Source organism: Erinaceus europaeus, chromosome 14 (genome assembly GCF_950295315.1).
Source record: "Erinaceus europaeus chromosome 14, mEriEur2.1, whole genome shotgun sequence".
Taxonomy (NCBI): Eukaryota; Metazoa; Chordata; class Mammalia; order Eulipotyphla; family Erinaceidae; genus Erinaceus; species Erinaceus europaeus.
In genome coordinates this window covers 76,475,853-76,495,277 of record NC_080175.1, presented here as the reverse complement: position 1 = coordinate 76,495,277, position 19,425 = coordinate 76,475,853, and the positions used below count along the sequence as shown (strand labels likewise).

At 36.7% G+C, this 19,425-nt stretch overlaps 1 long non-coding RNA gene across 2 annotated transcripts in view; it reads right to left on the bottom strand.

Annotated features, from left to right (window-relative positions):
* The window catches only part of LOC132532812 (uncharacterized), a 1,004,413-nt gene that overhangs the window by 709,613 nt on the left and 275,375 nt on the right, over positions 1-19,425 (bottom strand). For both annotated transcript variants that reach the window (XR_009544744.1, XR_009544745.1), the window contains exon 3: positions 13,583-13,626. This is a non-coding gene — a long non-coding RNA (uncharacterized LOC132532812). The remainder of the gene's footprint in view (positions 1-13,582; positions 13,627-19,425) is intronic.

The window sequence follows — 19,425 nt, the reverse complement described above, 5'->3', positions numbered from 1 at the left end:
ACCTGCTTCACCACTTGTGAAACAACTCCCCTGCAGGTGAGGAGCCAGGAGCTCAAACTGGGATCATTGTGCCGGTCCTTACACTTTGCGTCACCTGCACTTAACCCACTGCGCTACTGCCTGACTCCCTGCATGCAAATTTTTGTGCAAACGCTGGTCTCAACTTACTTGAGTAAATACCCAGAATGTGATTTCTGGGTCTTATGGCAAAACTATGTTCAAATTTTTAAATACATTAGGAGAGAGACAGGCTGGGAGTATGGATCAACCTGCAAACACCCATGTTCAACGAGGAAGCAGTTACAGAAGCCAGACCTCGGGGAAGGAATTACAGAAGCCAGACCTCCCACCTTCTGCACCCCATAATGGCCCTGCGTCCATACTCCCAGAGGGTTAAAGAATAGAAAAGCTATCAAGGGAGGGGGTGGGATACAGAGTTCTGGTGGTGGGAATTATGTAGAATTGTACCCTTCTTAACCTATTGTCCCATCAGTGTTTCCATTTTATAAATAAAAATCATAAAAATTAAAAAATGGATAATAGACCCCAAAATAAAAAAACAGAACTTTAAAACTTCTAGAGGATATTTTATTTATGATAAAAGATGGAAGATTGATAGTTTTTATTTCCTCAAGATAAAAATGTCACATAAAACCAGCTATTGATAAGTCATAAAAAAATCTATTTATTGATTCTATAAGTAAATAGGCATTTGGACACAAAAAGAAAGAATAAAGCCCCCTCTTTATACTTATTTGCTACCAGAGTTATCCCCAGAGCTGAGTGTCCTCATTACAACTCCACCACTCCTGTTGGCCACTTTATTTCCTTTTGATAGAGAAATCTGTTGAGAAAGTTAAAGAGGAAGAGAGAAATAGGAGAGACACATATCATATCACTGCTCTACTGCTCTTGAAGCTTTTCCCCCATGTAGGTTGGGCCCTGGGCTTGAATTCCAATCCTTAATATATGCCAATATGTGTGTTTTATTGGGTGAGCCACCCACCCCAACCTCAAGATCACCATTTCTATATAAAGGATAGCTGGTCCTAAGAAAGGACATGTAAAGAGGAATAAGGTCTTATCAGTATAGATATAGGCTCAGATAGAAGTATAAATAAACAGTGGTATACCTTGGTTCTCTTGGACTTTGTGAGAGCTCTGGTAGTTATGGAAGGAGGGCAGCTTGTAGAACTTTGGTAGGAGAGGTGACTCACATTGATGACATAGTAATGAGATTATATCCCTGGACTACTAAAATTTTGTAAAACTCTTATCAAGTTACTAATAATGAAAGAGAAAGGGGGGAGACCATCATGCCTGCAGAAAATATTATCCTTGCTTATCTAATTCATTTCAGATTGGCCAGAATTAAAATTCAGGAAATTCTGATTCCTTCAAATTCTTTTGATTTTAATTGTATTATTATCTTTATTTATTTATTGGACAGAGATAGCCAGAAATAGAGAGGGAGAGAGACAGAGAGATACCTGGGACATTGATCACCACTTGCAAAGCTTTCCTCTTGGAGATAGGGACTGGGGGCTCAAACTCAGGGCCTTGTGCTTTGTGATATGTGCACTACCATCCAGTCCCTCCTCCAAATTCTTTAAGGTAGTGATGACTGGCTGACCATGGTTCTAAGTCAGTGGTCACTGGAATTAGGACCAGAAGTCACAATGTCAGAGGCCACTTCAATGCTCCTTCTGAGAACCCTCTGCTTGGGCTCTGGAAGCCTAAAAAAAGACCTGAGGAGGGAGGTGAGGTGAATCCTAACATACACACAGAATTAAAGATGACATAGGAGTCAGGGACATGGGTTTGAGAGAAAGGAGCACAGCTGGAAGGAATGTTCTGAGAAACAGAAATATCTGTGATTTTAGGTTATAAGAACATTCTCCTCTCTCCACACTCATCTATTTTCCAGGTTAACAATATAGGAGAATTGAGGAAAAAGAAAAAGAAGTCTATGGAGAGTGTCATTTGGTGAATAACTTAAATCTACAAGGAACTGAAGTGCTTTATATCTGACAGAACATTTAATCCTCATAATACTTTGAGGTCACTCTTCTCAGAGGAAGAGACTAAGGTTCATGAGGAAAAGTCATCTTCCTGAGAAGGGCAGCTGAAATTCACTATTATCTAACTCAAATTCTGACATCTATTAACTTTAACATCTTGTCTTTTATGTTGCTACCCAGTGGAAAGGTAGAAGTCCCCCTATGCCAGTTTTTCATAATTTATTTATGCAACCCTGACCTCAATTCCATTTCTTTTTTAATACCTCAAAGAAATGGAAACTAGAGTTAGCATAGTCATAAGCAAGAGGAAGAGTTCACAATCGAATGTTATAAAAGTGATTTATATGAGTTCTTGAAGTGCAGATTCAAAAAGCTAGAGGAAAGTATACTATTGTGTTAAATTCAAATATGTATGTATTATACATTACAGAGAAACAAGTTCATAAGTAATCTTTTTGTTACTTTAACATAGCCCATACAAAATGACAGGTTGAGAAATTGATTTTTTAATTATGCATTTTTGTAGGGAATGACAGGGATCAAACCCATGACTCCCTATCTGTGAACCATGCATCCTACCACTGAGATATATTCCCAGTCCCAGAATTGTCATTTTGTAGTCCAAAAACAGTTGAATATTGTGATCACATATGGTCTGATCTAAGACGTCATTCATTTTTCTAATCCAGATTTTTTCTAAACCTTGTCAGTAAACTAAACCTTGTCAGTTGCGTTAAAATTACATGACATCGACTTCACTGTCACAACCTTTTGAAGTACACCACATAGTAGTATGTCTATTCACAATATTTTGAAACATCTCTAGAATTTTTTCATCTTGTGCAATAGTACATTGTACACCCAACAAACAAGACAGCACCACAAGGGTTTATGTAGTCAGTGATGAATACCAAAAGAAGTTAATCCAGAATTTATTTTTTATATTTTGCTTTTCTTCTTTATTACTGTCACCTGACGCTGTTGACTGGCTATGGAAGAAGGGCAAACGCTAGAAGAAGAAGAACTGTCACCAGGGTTTGTCCCTGGGGCTTGGGTACTTTCATGATGAACCCATCATTCCCAGTGGACATTTTTTCTTCTTTTCACCCCCCCCCCCATTTTATTAGTTGATAGGACACAGAGAAATTGAGAGGGAAAGGGGAGATAGGAAGGGAAAGAGAGAGAGACACCTGCAAACTTACTTCAGCACTTCCTCTCTGTGGGTGGGTACCAGGGGTTTGAATCCTGGTTCTCGTGCATGGTAACAAGTGTGCTCAGCCAGGTGCCCCCCACCAATACTCCCACCATTATTTTGTTTTTCAGATAGAGACAGAGGCAAAGATAAATAGACAGACAGACAGACAGACAGACAATATGGCACAAAGGCTTCTTTTAATGTAGTGAGGGACAGGCTTGAACCAGGTCATGCACATGGCAAAGCAACATACTACTCATGTGAGCTAATTCATAGACTCTCATGGTTGGCTTTTGAAATATAGCTTTGTTAAGACTCAATTTAAACTCCATAAATTTACCCATTTGAACTATCTAATATAACAGTTCTAGTATAGTCATAATGTTGTGAAATCACCACCTCTAGCTTCCTCCAGAAACGTTCATTATACCTAAGAGACTTTATACCGCTCAAACAATACTCACTTCCCATACATTTCTCTTCCCAGTCGCTGCTATCCAACATTATATTTCTATGAGTTTGAGTGCTTTAGATAGTTCACATTTTTATAATTAAATAAATATTTATTTATTATTTATTTGATAGAGACAGAGAGAAATCGAGAGTGAAGGAGGAGATAGACACTTGCAGCACTGCTTCACTGCTTATGAAACTTTCCTCCTACAGGTGGGGGTTGGAGGTTTAAACCAGGGTTCTTGAGCATTGTAATATGTGCATTTAACCAAGTGTACCACCGGCCAGTCCCATTTCTATAATTTCTGACTATGCTAACTCTGTAAGATGCCTTACACACCTCATTTAATAATCTCTACAAAACCCTCAAATTACTCTTATCCTCACTTATAGCTGAGGAAATTATAAAAATGTAATGGACATATAAAGTTAAATCTGAAATGAATCCATTACTACACATGTACAAATTTGTTATATACTCAATGAGAAAAACTTCTACCATAAAAGAATTTTTTTCCCACATTTTTTTCTTGCAGTGACAGGAAAGTGGTAGTATATTTCCAAACATCGAAATAATGGGGCTGAATAAATAACTTTTTCTGATGGTGAGGGTGGAGAAAAAGGAACTCTCTAGCAGTGATTGTGGTAAAATAAATTTGTGCAATCTCTTTTAAAACGCTATGATGATGCTTTAAAAAATAAAATCGAAATACTATATGAACCAGCAATTGTATCCCCAGTTACAAATCCCAAGAAAATTAAAATAAAATTCACAAGAATATAGGCACCCATATACTCAGTGAATTACTACCTATAATAAGCAAGACACTGAAAAAACCCAAGTGCTCACTGAAGGAAGACTGGACATAGAAGCTGTGGTATGTATATTGACAGGGCCCGCCTGGCCCATGGTATGTATGTTCAATGAAATACTACAAAGCTATTTTAAAAGAATGAAATTTTGCTTCTTGCCACAACATGGAAGAAACTTGAGGAAATTGGGTTAAACAAAATAAGTCAGGAACTAAAAGATAAATACTAAAAATTTTGATAATATGTGGAATACAAATAAAGCTAACCGTGCCCTAGGAGTTGCCGTAGTGAACAGCTTGCATCCCAAGGATCAGATCTTGTGTTTGAAACCTGGCCACACATGTGCCAGTGATGCTCTGATTCTGTCTTCCTCTGTCTTTCCTTCTCATTAATGAATAAATCTATAAACAAAGCAACTAACAATGGCAAAAAAAAAATCATCAAGAACAAAAAACAGCTCTTAGATGCTAAGGAAAACATGGAAGCTACCAGTGGGGAAGGGGAAAGATGATGGAAATAAAGAGTAGAGAAGGTAAATTCAGTAATGGGTAATGTTTATAACACTATGGTGGTATGCACAGGGTGGCAATACACATATCAAGTTGAGGCTGCATTCCTAAATCTCTCTCTCTCTCTCTCTCTCATCTGCAAGCCAACGGTAAATCAGCATAAATGTTATTTTTTAAATAAATCACACTAAAAATAAATACTGTTGGGGGCTGGACAGTGGTGCACTGGGCTGAGTGTATATGTTACCATGTGGAAAGACCCGGGTTCGAGCTCTGCTTCCAACCAGCAAGAGCAGTGGTCTTTAGGTGTCTATCTTTCTCTCTCCCTATACTCTTTCCCCTATCAAATTCTCTCTGTCCTATCAAATGAAATATAAAGTTTAAAAAAGGGGGGGTGGCCCAGTGGATTCATAGTACCAGCACCAAGCCCCAGCAATAACCCTGGTGGCAAATAAATAAATACTATTTAATGACTAAGTGAACAATATGACTGAATCCATCAATAGAAGACAAGAGAAAGAAAATGCAAAAGCTCATGAAAAATTACTCATGTAGAGAATGTTCCAGGTGGAATTTCCCAACATTAAAAAATGACTACGGTCGCATAATTTGAGTCATACATACTAAAGAAGGGATAGACTGTCCATATAAAAGGTATCTGAAAAGAGGAGGATTGTACCAATCTAGTCTGAAATACCGCTGACAAATTTAATTGAACTCGAGGATGCAGGACATTTAAAAATGGATTATAATGTCATATGGGGATTATTTAGTGTGTTTAACTTAGAGTTAGTATGTAAACAAGTAAAAGAAACTGCCTTTCTATTTTCATTACTTACAAAAGGATTGATAGTTATTGGTTAGGAGAAAACAGAACTTTTGTGTTCACATTCAACTATTTTTATTAAATAGAAACACAAAACAAGAGGAAAAGTTAACTAGAGATTTTGTTATTAATGAAACCGAATTAAAAAAAAAAACATACCTGAAAGCAGAAGTACACTAGAGTTTGCAGTGAGCACCTCCCTAACACTTCCTCTCCACTATTCCAAGCTTGGGATCCATGATTGCTCAACAAATTGTTTGGCTTCATATGTTAACTCTCTTTTCAATCACCAGGTTCCAGATGCCACCAGGATGCTGGCCAGGCTTCCCTGGATTGAAGACCCCACCAATGTGTCCTGGAGCTCCGCTTCCCCAGAGACCCACCCTACTAGGGAAAGAGAGAGGCAGACTGGGAGTATGGACCGACCAGTCAACGCCCATGTTCAGCGGGGAAGCAATTACAGAAGCCAGACCTTCTACCTTCTGCAACCCTCAACGACCCTGGGTCCATGCTCTCAGAGGGCTAGAGAATGGGAAAGCTATCATGGGAGGGGGGGGGTTATGGAGATTGGGTGGTGGGAATTGTGTGGAGTTGTACCCCTCCTACCTTATGGTTTTGTTCATTAATCCTTTCTTAAATAAAAAATTTAAATATATATATATATATATATATATATATATACAAAAAAATAGAGTGGCAAATATTTGCTTGAAGGAGCAATTCTATTTTTTTAATTATTGAAATGAGATCTATTGTCAAACTGAGATCACATTTAGATGAAATATTTTTTTTAAACTTTAAAGAAAGGTTATTTGATAAGTAATTCCTCCTTGAAAATGAATTTAGTAAGAAGTAAAGGATATGCCTAAAAGATAGTTAATTATAATATATATATATTTATATAACCAAATTTTATTCCTAAACTCACAAAATGACTTTAGATATCTAAAGCATATCAACAATGACACTTACTTTCACATCTTTCCATTCTACTCTATGAATAAATACTTTTAAAATAAAAAAATTTCTCCAACAAAAACTTTTCTTCTAATGCATGAACATTTTCATTAACTTAATATTTCTAGGCCTCAATATACTTTAAGATTTCTTTAGATATTTTGCTTGAACTTGAATTTGAAGGCAACTGAATGTTCACTTTGCAGATGTCATGGAAATGCTAATGTCCAAATCTGATTTCAATGAGTTTTGACCTTCTGAGATTTGTCAACCACCCAGATGTCAAATCTTTCTTTCTCCTTTTTGAAAAAATAAATGTATTCAATTCAATGCAAATCAGTCTGTCATCTTTCAGGGATAAAAGACTGAATGAATTATGGATCTTAATTTTTATCTATGACTATCCAAAATAATGTTTTAGAAAATACGAAAAATGATAGAATTTTTGTGCTGGGTAGTTCTTGCAAGATAATCAAATCCTTCATTTTACAGAGAAAGAAACTAAACTTCCCCAGTCATGACACAAGGTCACAGGCAGAATCCTAACATAACTTTCTAATCACCACCTAAAGCAAATCTCAAACTGCTGCCTTCCTCATGCTTGCCCAACCATTAGACAACATAAGTTCTTATCTGAATCAAGTACTACAACTTTTTTTTTTCAGGAAAAATATTCTGTGATATTGAAGTAAAAAAAAAAAAAGGTGGTTCCTGCACCTTCAAACATCACTATACAGAAAGTGTCTCAGTGCTACCAAGGTGAGAGAGCACTAAGCCTTCCACCCCAAGCTTGCCCTGGGAAGATGGCGGAATCATTGAATTACTTTGTGCCTCAGTCTGCAAAATGTGAGCAACGTCCCTTCTGTGGAGCTGATGGGACAAGACCAGATGAGAGATGCCAAAGAACTTCAAGGCTCCACAATGCGTGCCACAGGTCCAGCCATGATTCGTGCACAGGCCTGCTTCTGTAGGTATAACCGACTTGCACCAACAATAAGGCACCTGGAGACACAGATTAAGGGACCCTCTAGCACAAACCCAAGGCAACTCAGAAAATAAATAAATGAATAAATGGCAAAAAAAAAAAAAACCCACTGTGAAACATAGAATAAAAGGACGAAACCTAGCCCGGCATACTCGATGCTAGCAAGAAATAATTCGTTTTGAAATTACAGGTAGATGTAATTCCCTCTTCCCCACCCTCTCATACTCTTTCTCTTTCTCCTTTTTTTTTTTTTTACCCCCCAGCACATTTTGGGGAGCTATGGAAAATGAATAGAAGAGACAAAAAAGTACTTTGCCCGGCAGGAATACAAAATTGTAAAAGCACAGACAGCACTACAGAGGCGCGCTGCCATTCACTCACAAAGAATTTTGTGCATGTAGATGGCTGATTAATTGCCGGCCTGCCTAGACGAAGCTGCAACAAGCCAGATACTGTCAGCATGCCATCGGTTACCATGGAAATGCACAAGGTTCCTGTTTCTGACAAACCCTTGAATACTGGATAGATTGTGCCATATGTAAATAAGGCAAATTAGTTTTCCTATATCATCCAGACAAGGTTAGACGAAAAGAAAATATATCTGTTTAAACATACTCTCTAACCTCTTAGATGTGACAAATGAGAAAGAAGGGCTTCTTTCTTAGGAAACTGAACTCTGATTGTTACAACTGAAAAGCACTTGGGGGAAAATGACCAAAAAATGCAGAATGCATTGCCCATTTACAAGGATGGACTTCAAAGTCAGCCAGGCAAAGGTACATTTATTAGACTTTTGTTTTGTAACCAGAATATTTATTTGTGTCCGGATCTTAATGAAATTATATAATGTCAAGGGTAGAAATTGTACATTTTTGACATCTATTTTTATCTATCACATAGTCCCTAGACTGCGTAGGCTAAATACTGAGCCACAAATCAGTGTAATCTAAAATAGTCAACCCCACTACTAGGGATGTTTCCATAAGATAGTATGTCGGCGGGGGCTAGCCTTCTGTTTTTTCATCCAGAACTAGAAGACTTTATAACTGTTCTATGTCGTAATAATAATGTATAAATGCCTAAATCTGAAGTTATTTACAAAAATCTTATCATTAGACTACTCTAAAGTTCATAGTAGCTCAAATGACTTTTCTGTTTCATGGCACAGTACTACTCCAATGTCCACAGGTTATTATATATATTTTTTAAAATTTAATGTTTGCTCAGTGAAAATGGCAAAGTCATATTCAAAACTACTTAACACAGCTTCTCTGAATAGTTTCAAAGCATCAACTTCTCAAACTAAGATGTTAAATTATATCCATTATCTCAATTTTAAATACACTTTTATCTTCACTCAATTTTTCTATAGATGCTTGGATATAAAATAGTCACATTTAAAATAAAATATTCCTATGCCACTTAAGTAAAACACAACACATATCAGAATTAGTCCCTTCATAAATTTAAAATATTGTCCCCCTTCTCTGTATAAAGGCAAAAATGCATTTTCCATAAAATTATCTATGTACTACATAAGTCCAGAATTCCTATTTGACTACAACATATGAGATATTATTGCTTTAAGAATTCAGAGTTGAAATCCAGCTAGTGACTCCCCAATGTTAATACATACCTATAATTGAATATCAACTAGGAAACACAAAGATTCATTAGTTATATATTTTCATTTAAAAATAATTTACTAAATAAAACTATCAAGACACTGACTCCCAATATTGCCCTATTGACATCTTTTTCTTTCAGAAATACCCTTCAGATGCTCTGATATGACTACGAAGTATAAAGTGAATGATTCTCATGAGGGTTTCTAAACTAATTTTTAAAAGCATATTGTATCTATAAAATAGTAAAGAAGAATAAATCAGAACTATCTACAGAATTTTGGTTAGAACAGGTACCTATGCCAAAATTAACAAGATTTTTCTTTCTGTTCCTCATTTTGTTTCTCCTATAAAAACACAAACAGGTTGTGGTACTTTTAAAGTATTTTCTCTTTGTACACCGTGTGCATGACCTACAGATGACATGGAGTTTTACTTTTTCTCTCCTGCTTAAGCCAGACAGACTATAATTAAGAGCACTGGGGTTTCATGAGTGGTTACATTAATAGTGTCCACTTTTCTTATTAGAGCTCTTCCTACTCTCTTTAAATGGGAATTTTAATAGTTACTTGTATCTGAGAAACCAAAAATTTTCAAAGTGGAAAGTTGTTAAATTTTTCTTTTCCAAGTGTTATTATATAAAGTTATCTTCCTAGTTTAAAGACACGTGTTGTATGCTAGTAATATATGCGAGACCCTGAGGCTTACTCCCTACTTTAAGCTGAAAGATAACTATGAAAAAAATTATGCTATTGCTTAAATCTGGTAGGGATATTTTACTCTGACAATGGCATTACACACAGGATAGTCAATGAGAAAAAATAGATTTTCTAATCAGTAGGAGGAGAAGCAGGAAATACAATTCTACTTCATTTTTTTAAAAGAGGTAGCATTGTATTATGGAAAGAACATCCAGCTATTCATTCATTCAGTGTTTGCTCTCCACGAAAACACTCCACCAGGCTTTGGAAAGCTCCTACCTCCATGAAATTTATAGGAAGAACACTGGAACTTTGATCTTTGTTATTTTTCTCAAATCTTAGAATTCCTTTTACTTGTATCACATTTAATCATACTCTCTTCAGAGTTATTTTGACATGTTTTGTACTCTACTACGTTATAAATGTCTTACAGGTATAAAATAGGATGTTTCTTTTTTATAGTTGGATCTTCCACCTTATTCAACATATAACATCTTATCCAACAATATTCTCTGAATAAATGCTCCTGGTCACACCTATATAAACTTTAAACAAGGCAGCTAAATCCAGGAATTTATATATATATTTTTTTCATTTATAAACAGAGGTGTTGAGTTAAGTTATTGTTAAGGTCACATTTCATAATTCCATAATATTTCTTCATTAATAGAAAATTTACTGTTACTATTTTCATTCCAAAAATTTCATTAATTCAAAAGTTGCCATTGCTTTTTTTGGGGGGTGCTATCTTTTCCAAGAGTAATATTAAAATATTATCACTTCATTTTTTTATTTAAAATATACCCAGATCTGATTAATTTAAGATGTTAACTGTTACTTGTGAGAAGTGAAAATTAGAAAATATGAAAATATCATGCACAGGAAAAATGTCCTTTTATAAAGCATTGAATTGAATGAAGATAATTGCAATGGTTTCTGGAAGGAAAATGAGAACTTTACCCACTAAATTCAGCATACCTGACTGTCCCAAATTCATGTACATTACGGGTATTTTGCAAACACAGGGTGATGTACTACAGAGGACATGACTAATTTCAATATATGGCAAAATGTTCAAACACGCTTCAAACAATAGTAAAACACTAGAGACTTAGTTTGAAACCAAATGTGAACCTCCCCCCCCCCCTAGTTTATTGGCTTCATTTCCATCACTGAAGGGACAACCAGAGTTTGACTTTCCCTGAAACACAGTATATGTTCTCCCATTGGGCACCAAAGTGGAAAAAGTAGAAGAGTATTTACTTCTAAAACTAGCCAGGCCAACATCTGTGTGTCAAATATTAATGTACATAACTGAAAATTTCAAAAATTCAAGTTCTTAAGATTTTCATTTATTTTGGGAAGTCATTTTCTCATCAGCCCAATGTCTGCACTAATCTCTGTACATCAACATTTAGAAATAAAACTTTAAATTATCATCACATAGATGCTTATGTAGACTTTACCTTTGCAGAGCAAAGAGAAGAGATTAAAGTGTATAGTTGTGAGAACTATGGTGTTTCTCATGGTGGGCGGGGCACCAAACTCTGGAGGTGTGTGGAACTACAACCCTGCTTGTAATTAATCTTTTATACCACTATTAAACCATTGGTAAAAATTTGAAGCTTTAAAAAAAGGCACACAAATTACAAGTGAGCATCTTCTCACCACTCTCTAAATAAACACCTATTATCTGATTAATTTTTTCAAAGGACAAACAAAACAAAAAATCAAATAAATGTTAGCAGTATTTCTATTTGATCAAAACAAAGCATTATTTTCTGTGAAAAACGCATTTGGTCAATGGAGTGTTGATTTTATAAAGCCTCAGTCAAGCAGGACCTTAGTGGAAAGAATAGTTTTTGGAGAGAAAAAGTGGTTAGTCACTAACTTACAGAATCCAAATAAAATTAATTATTCAATCAAGGGCAAAGAGAAAGCAATAATAACGAAGCCTAGAACTCAGGGTATAATAACAAAAACCAAAACAACAACGACAAAACAATCCAATTCTAAGTAAATGTTTTTTCCCTGTCAAGAGAAACTTATTTGCAAATACATATATTTATTTCAAATAAATGGAATATTCTCCTTATATGCTCAATTGCATGTTGTAAACAGCTTCAGATACATGTCGACATCTAAAACTGATTTGTTCCATGTAAATCACATTTAATACTTTTTCAACTAAAATGATCATCAGCAAAGCTATTAAATCAAGAGTGAGCTCTTCCTTCAGACCTCTAAATTTGATAAATCTTTGATGATATTAGATTTTTCCTTTTTGTTTATGTAAATAAAGCATGAAAAGTAAGAAATCACTTTTTCAATTTATTTTTTTATTAAAATCTTTTTTAAAAAAACTTCATTATCGGATAGAGATAGAGAAATTGAGGGAAGGGGGAGATAGAGATGGAGAGAGACAGAGAAACACCTGCAGCCCTGCTTCACCGCTCATGAAGGTTTCCCCCTGCAGGTGAGGACCAGTGGCTTGAACCCGGGGACCTTGCACACTGTAGTATGTGTGCTTAACCATGTGCACCACCACCTAGCCCCCACTTTTTCAATTTCAAAGAAATTCAAAACCAGTTCTAGGTGATTATTACTATTATTACTATTGATTTTAATTTATATCAGCCTTCCTTCTCCACTTTGCCTGTTCTTGAGCCATACCAAGAGTTGATTATGTAGCCAAGTTCTCTACAAGAGTTCTCAAACTGTGTATCTATTTTTTATTTTTTAATTAACTTTATTTATTGGATAGAGACAACCAGAAATGGAGAGGGAAGGGGGTGGTAGAGATGGAAAGAGACAGAGAGATAGACACCTACAACACTGCTTCACCACTCGCAAAGCTTTCCCCCTGCAGGTGGGGACCAAGGGCTCAAACCTGGGTCCTTATGCACTGTAGTAAGTGCACTCAACCAGGTGCACCACCACCTGGCTCCTGGATATCTTCTGTATATCACATATATCAACATACACACACATATAAGAAACACTGTGTCATAAAGGTAACCCATCAGGTGTGGTTGGCTTGCATGATGCATGAATATTAAGGGTCAACATATCAACTGAACTATCAGAACCAATGCCATATTCATTTATTTATTTATTCATTTATTTATTTTTAAGAAACCTAAAGCCTACCTCTCTTAAAATGATTCTTATTGGGGGTCAGGCTGTAGAGCAGCGGGTTAGTGCACATGGAGCGAAACTCAAGGACCGGCTCAAGGACCCGTTGGAGCCCATGGTGAAGCAGGTCTGCAGGTGTCTTTCTCTCCCCCTCTGTCTTCCCCTCCTTTCTCCATTTCTCTCTGTCCTATATGGTAACAACAATATCAATAATAACAACAACAACAATAATAACCACAACAATGAGAAAAACAACAAGGGCAACAAAAAAGGAAAATAAAATAAAATATATTTTTTTAAAAAGAGATTCGCATTGGCAGCCCTGCTGCCCTGTGTGTTTCCAGCATTTTGAGCCTACTCACTCAGATTGGGCTATCCATTCAGCATATGACAGTGACTTGGAAACCTGAAAAACAGTAGAAAAGAATTAAACTTTTTTTTTTTTTTGTCCAGAATGTCTAAATAAAAGATTTCCCAAACATTTCTACTCAAGTGAGTGGTCCCTCCTGTCCCGCCCAAACTGTTTGCCAATGATGTCTGCAAGACCAAAAACAACATTTGAGAGTTAAGGAGAAGAGCAAGGTGGTATTACTTGAGGTTTAAATGCCTGAGGTCTGAGAGGGCAGAGGTTCAATTCTCAGCGCCACCACATGTCAGAGCTGAGCAGTGCTCTGGTCTCTTTCATGAAAATAAATGAAGGAATGTATATATGAATGAATGAGTGAATGAATACATAAGTAAATCTTATTTAAAAGATAAACACCAGACTGGGTGATGGTTCACCTAGTAGAATGCACACATTATCATACAAAGGACCCACATTCAAGCTCCCAGGTCGCACCTGCAGGGGAGAGGTTTCATGAGTGGTGGATCTGTACGTCAGGTATCTTTCCTCTTTGTCTCTCTTTCCTTCTCTACCGTTCTCATCCTTTATAATTTTTATTTAAATAATGGCTACTGGAACCAATGGATTCATTGTGTAGGAAAGAGTCTCAGTGATAACACTGATGATAAATAGATAATTAAATAAAAATGTAGGGACCTGGTGGTGACCTGATTGAGTACACATTTTACAATATGCCAGGGCCAAGTTTCAAGCCTCTGCTCCTCACCTGCAGGGGGAAAACTTCCCAAGTGGTGAAGCAGAGAGAAAGGTACGTCTCTTTGTCTCTCTTCCTCGTTATCATCTCCTTGCCCCTCGATTTCTCACAGTCTCTATCCAATAAATAAATGAAATGTAAACACCAAAAATGACATTTGAACTTGATCACTTCTATCAGTGAAATACATACTACTTCAATCTTTGATTTCATTAGAATTTGTTTTGCAAGAAAATATAGTTATAAACAGATTTGAGGTGAGAAAACCTTTTGAAACAAATATTCATTATAATGAAAGGAATTGATAGTTATTTTGATACTGTTATACATATCTTATCATCCCCTGATATATTTTTTAGCTCTGATAACAGAGATATACTGATGAGCACCGTGGTTGGCAAGTCCCTCATGACAAATTAGTAGAAGGAATTACACAAATAATGATTTCCTTATCTCTCAAGACATATGGAACAGGTAATTGGAAATTATCATAATTCATAAAGACACACTAAACATGTGAATATTATGAAACCCAACTTATAGTATCAGGAAATTATATTCTCCATACTTAAAAATCCACGAAGATATTTCTAACCTAGCTAAGAATAGTGGATATTTCCTTTAAATATCTTTTTAAAAAAAAATTTGAAGCAACGTTGCTTCACAACATTAAATAGCTTTCAGCTATACAGTCATATAAACTAACATCTGTATATACTACATTTTGTTTACCATCTAGTATTCCATTCATCACCAAGCCCTCAACCTCTTTTACCTGTTTTTCCAACTTGCTCACATCTTTCTGGTAATCACCAATTTGTTCTTAGAGTCTGAAAGCTTGTCATTGTTTTATTTTGTTCCTTTTCTATCACATATAAATGAAATCATGTTTATTTTTTCTCTTGATTTATTTCCCATTCATGTTGGTACATATGGCAAGTCTTAAACAAATTTCTTTTTTTTTCTTTTTAAATGTATTTTTTAAAATTTTATTTATCTATTTATTGTTGGATAGAGACAGACAGAAATTGAGAGGGGAGGGTGAGACAGAGGGACAGAGATAGACACCTACAGCCCTGCTTCACCACTAGTAAAGCTTTCCCCCTGCAGGTGGGGACCATGGTTCTTGTGCACTGTAATGTGAGTACTTAACAAGGTGTGCAACCACCTGGCCCCATTAAACAAATTTCCATAGCTGATTAGTATCTTATTGTGACATATACCAGGTGGTCTTTTTCTATTGATCCACTGGTGGCTACTTGAGTTGCTTCTTAGCTATTATTAATGTGGGCATGAGAATGGGGATGTTAAGTATCACTTCAAACTGTTGCTTTCATATCCTTCAAATATTCAGAAATTGGATATTTGAATCATGAGATATTTTTATTTTTAATATTTTGAGAATTCGCTCCTGTTTTGCACAGTGAGTGCACAAATTTACATCCCCAGCAACAACTTTGTTTTCAAATACAAACATATGTGTCATTTCAACAGTTTAAGTCCCAAAACATCATTAAGTACTAGGAATAGTCCATTTTAGTTGAGCCATACCAATGATATGCTCCCAAATGTCATATCTATGACAATGTTCTCTCCAAAAATAGCTTAGTCTTGATTACCTAACACTGAGTTGGGTGACAATTTTCATTTTTTGTGATATAGTATAACTCTTTTCAATAAAGGTGTTATGAGGTCTAAAGACACACAGAAGTGTCACACAAAAATAAAACAAAACAAAAATACTTTACAAACAGAACCAAACATTTACCAAATGAGCTTTTGGGAACTAGACTCATCCATTCTTTCCTTGTTTCCTTTCTTTTTTTTTCTTCTCTCTGTCTCTGTCATGAAGAAATCACTCTACCACAAAGGTTAATAGGATGAGCAACTTATCACAATTAACCTCCTTCCTTGTAATACCTACACCCCACAAGGTTTGGAGTCATCAGAGTACTGTTCCAACTACAGACCGTCACCTTATCACTGTAAGGCTCTGAGCAAATCATTTACTTGAACTTATTGGACCTCGGTGTTCTCACTTGTAGAATGGAGACAATAATGGTAGTTACTCCATCTAATTTATAGAATTGTGAATAAAGAATTATACATATTTGTATGAGAGCCTGTTTTGAAAATATAACCACAAATAACTATAATATAGACACACGGTCAGATGAAAGTCACTCTAAAGTCAAATTCAGAGTCATTGTTTTTTAGGCACTGGCCAACACTATATCGTTTCTTCTCCAAAACAGAAGATTCCGGGTGCATCTGGGTGACAAGTCTAGCAGATGGAGACTTGTCTCAAGTGGCCTCCCCCAGGGCTCTGTTCTGGCTCCTACGCTATTTAATATTTACATCAATGACCTTCCAGAAACTTCTTCAAGGAAGTTCATCTACGCCGATGACATCTGCTGTGCAACTCAGGCATCCAAGTTCGACATCCTCGAGGAAACACTCACGAAAGACATGTCTCTGATATCTGATTACTGTAAAAAATGGCGACTAATCCCTAGCACTGCAAAAACGGTATCATCTGTTTTCCATCTACACCATGCCTCGGCCTCGAGTGAGCTTAATGTGCAGCTTGGCGATACGAGAATCCTGCATGAAGCCCAGCCAGTCTATCTTGGCGTTACTCTCGATCGCACTCTGTCATTTCACAAACATCTCATAAAAACTGCAGCAAAGGTGGGCGCGAGGAATAACATCATTGCAAGAATGGCCAGCTCCTCATGGGGCGCGCGATCATCATCTCTGGCATTATGCTATTCCACTGCAGAATACTGTGCCCCAGTATGGTTCCGTAGCCCCCATGTCCACTTGGTCGATTCCAAATTATATTCCTCCATGAGGATAATTTCTGGAACCCTCCGTTCCACCCCGGTTCCATGGCTGCCAGTTCTTAGCAACATCACCCCGCCAGATATTCGTAGGGATGCGGCATCATCTAAGTTCATTTCCCATGTCTACGCTCGACCAGACCTGCCAATATACGCGGATATCTTCGCCCACCCTGTCCGACGCTTGACGTCTCGTCACCCAATCTGGTCCCCTACGCCTACACTGAACTTCTCTGTTCCAGACTCTTGGAAACAGAGTTGGCAGTCAACTGAGGTAAAGAACAAACACCTCATCACAGACCCCTGCAAGCGTCAACCCGGCTTTGACCTAGCACGTTATGATTGGGCCCTCCTCAATCGCTATCGAACAGGCCATGGCCGGTGCGCCGCTATGTTCCATCGCTGGGGAGCCAGAGACGACCCAAACTGCCCCTGCGGCTACAGACAGACTATGACCCACATAGTCAACGACTGCCACCTCTCCAGATTAAAGGAGGTCTCGAAACTTTACATCAGGCTCAACCTGACGCTGTTGACTGGCTACGGAAGAAGGGCAAACGCTAGAAGAAGAAGGCACTGGCTCAATTATGTAACTAATTTTGGTGTTGAGGTTTGAACCCAGTGCCTCATACATGGGAAACACTGGCACTACAACTGAGGTACATCCTCCAGTCTCAAAGTAACATAAAAGACTCATTTTGAGTAATGTATTTAAGAGAAATCATTTTTAAAATTTTTATTTTAAAATAAAACACTTTACTTTTTTTTTCTTGTTTTGTCACCAGGGCTTGGTGCCTGCATGTCAAATTCACAGCTTCCAGCAGCCTTTCCTACCCCTCCACCCCCCTTTTTTCTTTTTACAGAACAGTAGGACAAAGAGAAATTGGGAGAGAAGGGGAAAATGGGGAGGGAGGAAGGAGAGAGAAAGAGACACCTGCAGTACTGCTCTGCCTCTCATGAAGCTTCCTCCTTGCAGGTGGGAGGAACAAGGGCTTAAACCCAGGTCTTCACACTTGTGTGTTTCAGCTGCACCACTGCATGCCCCCCCTTTTATTTTCTTAATGAGTCCAACTTCATATGATTTTACTCCATCAGATATTTAAATCTTTTATACACACTTACTTTCTGAAAATTTATTAACTGATAAAATAACTGCATTTGATAATTTAAAACATGCATAGATTTCAATGATGTAAATTATAAAACTTGGATAAATATGTATCCACAACATACTGAGTCATTACTATGGAATAATTTATTATCTTTGGCATAAAATTATACCAGTAGTATAGGATTCTTAGGAAAGAAGATTCCTTAATTTAGTATTCTCCAGAATATCCTTATGATTTGCTACTGATATAGCTTTTTAACTACTATATTAAGCAGGCTGACATGTCCACTTAAATTTAATACAGATTTCTTCAATTCATCTGAGTACTATGTTTGAGATTTTAAAATTTATTCTTTACTCCCACCTTGATATTACTGGCTACTTTAACCCATCTTGCTTATCAGGAGCAACCTAATATTAACTTAAATGACAGCCAAATGCTGCGTTCACAATTTCACCTCTTTCCTTGACATTCTCGACTTGAGCTGACCCTCCATTCAGACAATGGAGGTTCCTTTATTTATTATTAGCAATTTCCCCCTCACAACAGATCACTTAATTACCAGCCTGACACTCAGAACACTTGTACCCAGCTACAATGAAGAGCTTTGGCAAAGCAATGAAGACCAGAGGCAAAGACATCAGCTGCTGCTTTCAACAAACAGAAAAATTTAGACATTTGACCCATTCTACCGTGTGTGTGTGTGTGTGTGTGTGTGTGTGTGTGTGTATGTGTGTTTGCACTACTGAAGTGGGTCCTACAGAATATATACTTCTCAAATTCTGTGTACCTCTATGATCCCTTCTGAGCAAAGTATAGAATTTCACACATGGGTCAATTATTAACTAAAGAACATTCTACTTAACAGGTAATACATAATGACAACTATCATTTAAAAAACCTGTAGGTTCTTTCTTAGTGAATTGACAACCACATTGTACATGTCAAAGGGAATCTTCATTTCTTTATTAAAACTAACGTTCACTTCATGAGAATATATGATTTAGCCTTCATTCCTGAGAGCTAAAAAAAAAAGAAAAAAGATCCCCCCAAATAATAAAAATACATTTTACTCTCAGACTTAACTAAAAGAAAAATCTATTTTTTCTAGGTTTTGCTTATATACCACTATGCTCAATATTTTTCTTTT